Source organism: Sarcophilus harrisii, chromosome X (genome assembly GCF_902635505.1).
Source record: "Sarcophilus harrisii chromosome X, mSarHar1.11, whole genome shotgun sequence".
Classification (NCBI taxonomy): Eukaryota; Metazoa; Chordata; class Mammalia; order Dasyuromorphia; family Dasyuridae; genus Sarcophilus; species Sarcophilus harrisii.
The window spans coordinates 67,940,213-67,943,077 of record NC_045432.1 but is presented as its reverse complement, the minus strand read 5'-3'; the positions used below and the strand labels follow the sequence as shown (position 1 = coordinate 67,943,077).

The following is a 2,865-nucleotide window of genomic DNA, read 5'->3' as shown; positions in this document are numbered from 1 at the left end:
TGGAATATTGATGTTCTGTGAGAAATGATGAGAAGGATACTCTGAGAAAAAAAAAAACCTGGAATGTCCTCCATGCATGAACTCAAGCAAAGTAAATGTACTCTACAAATCAATAGCAGTGTTCTAGGATGACCAGTTGTAAATGACTGCTCTTCTCAGCAGGACAATGCTGAAGGACTTATGATGACAATTTTTATCCATACCCAGAGAAGAAACTGATTTTGTCTTAATACAGATTGAATCATACTCTCTCTTTTTAATTTAATTTTTCTTGAGGATTTTTATCAATTAGGATGAGAGATCTATGTTTTCTTACAATCATGACTTCTATGGAAATATTTTATATAATTTCACCTGTGGTTTCTTAAGGGGTCTCGGGGATAGGGATAAGGGAGAGAATCTGGAACTCAAAAGTTTAAAAAAACAAATATAAAAAATATTATTTTAAATGTAAGTGGGGAAAATAGTAAATAAATAAGAAAAGAGAAAAAAATTCTGTTCACCTTCACTTCTTTCTTGTTTATTTGATGATTAGGTTTATCTGGTTTTGAGAGGAGGGGGCAGAGGTTGGTATAGTGTTGCTGTCTGTTTCTTCCTGTAACTCACTTAACTTCTCCTTTAAGAATTTGGATGCTAGATACCATCTGTCTTTCATCTGTTCCATTCTTCCACTTGGCTCAACTCCTCTTAGCCCTTCTCCTGGAATCCTCTTCTCTGTTCTGATGCTGAAACTAGCCAGGAACTGTGCTCCAAGAGTGAAGGACACTTTAACCATCAGTACCAGAAAGTTCATGACAAAGAGACTTCTTTAGCATAAATAGGTAGTTATAGATGTCCTCCATCCTGAAAAGGCCATGGTACCTGAGACTCATATTAGAGAAAAATTGACCAAGATATATGAGACATCATTTTTGTCTTTTCAGAACCCATTTTGGTGGTGGCAAAACAACAGGCTTTGGCATGATTTATGATTCCCTTGACTATGCTAAGAAAAATGAACCAAAGCACAGACTTGCAAGGCATGGTCTATATGAGAAGAAAAAGACATCAAGAAAGTAGCGAAAGGAACACAAGAACAGAATGAAGAAAGTCAGGGGTACTGTAAAGGCAAGTATCAGTGGTGGCAAAAATAAAGAATAAAAGGCACTCTGGGTGATTTTTATCCATGATGATAATGATTTTCATCATCATAAATGAATTATGTAAAAACTTAAAAGTTGGATGCTATACCACTTGGTGCATATGTGTTTAATATTGATATGACTACACTGTCCATGGTACCTTTTAGTCAAATGCAGTTTACTTCCTTATCCATTGAATTAGAACTATTTTTGCTTTTGCTCTTTCTGAGATCAGGATTGCTAACTCTGCTTTTTACTTCAGTGGAAGCATAAAAGATTCTGCGTTAGCCTTTTACTTTTACTGTGTGTATCTCCATGCTTCATATGTGTTTCTTATAAATAACATATTGTAAGATTCTGGTTTTTTAATCCAGTCTGATATGTGCTTCTGTTTTATGGGATAGTTCATCCCAATCACATTCACAGCTGTAGTTACCAACCGTATTTTTCCCTCCATTCTATTTTCTGCGCTGTTTATACTTTTTTTTTCTCTTTTTGCCCTGTATATCTTTACATTTTTTTTTTACTTCTGACAACCATCTCCCTCAGTCTGCTCTCTTTTCTGTCCACCCCATCCCTTTTCTTTTCCTTCTCTCCTCTTATTTCCATATAGCATAAGATAAATTTCTATGCCCAACTGAGTATGTATGTTTTCCCTCTTTGAGGCAAAACTGATGAAATTGATGTTCAAACAATGTTCATCCTCCTGTCTTCTTTCTATTTACTGTAATAGGTCATATTGGCATTTCATGTCATGTAATTTACCCCATTTTGCTTTCCTCTTCTCTCAGTACAGTCCTTTTCTTTTTAGTTTCTTTTTACCTTCTATGTCTACCCCCTTCTAATTGCCCTAACAAAGATATAGTTCTCAAGAGGTACAAGTATCATCTTTCTATGTAGGAATATAAACAGTTTTACCCTTAAATAATATGTCATTTTTTTCTTTCCTATTTACCTTTTTATGATTTTCTAGAGTATTTTATTTGAAGATTGAATTTTCTGTTTGCTTCTGTTCTTTTCATCAGAAATGATTATATGTCTGTCTTTTCCCCCTAAAGATTATGCTCAGTTTTGCTGTGTAGTTGATAGTTGTTTGTAGTCCATCCTTCTTTGCCTTCTGGAATATCATATTCCATACCCTCCAAAGCATTAATGTGGAAGGTGCTAAGTTCTTTGTAGTCTCAGTGACTCTCTGATATTTTAATTATTTCTTTCTCATGGTTTGCAGTATTTTCTCCTTGAACTCATAATTTTGAAATTTGACTACAATATTTCTTGGAGATTTAATTTTGGGATCTCTTTCAGGAGGTGATTGGTGGATTGTTTCAGTGACTATTTTAGCTTCTGCTTTTAGCATATCAGGCAAGTTTTACTCAATAATTTCTTGAAATATGTTGTCCTAATAGTTGATTTGGGTGTTTATAACACTCAGAAAAACTTGGTTGTTCACAATTATTCTTTGAATTATATTGCTGTCATTATGCACAACATTCTCTTGGTTCTGCTCACTTCGTTTTTCATTGCTTGATGCAAGTCTTTCCATGTTTTTCTAAAATCAACCAGCAGCTCGTTTTTTACAACACAGAAGTATTTCATCACAATCATATGCCAATGATTAATTTAATCATTCCCCAATTGATGGGTAGCCTCTCAATTTCCAACTCTTTGCTACCACAAAGAGAGTTGCTATAAATATTTTAGAAACTGTCGGTTCTTTTCTTTTTTCTTTGATCCCCATAGGAAA

At 34.3% G+C, this 2,865-nt stretch overlaps 1 pseudogene; it reads left to right on the top strand.

The window, feature by feature from the left end:
* Positions 1 to 722: 722 nt before the first annotated feature.
* LOC100927123 lies at positions 723 to 1,140 on the top strand (annotated as a pseudogene).
* Positions 1,141 to 2,865: the final 1,725 nt, after the last annotated feature.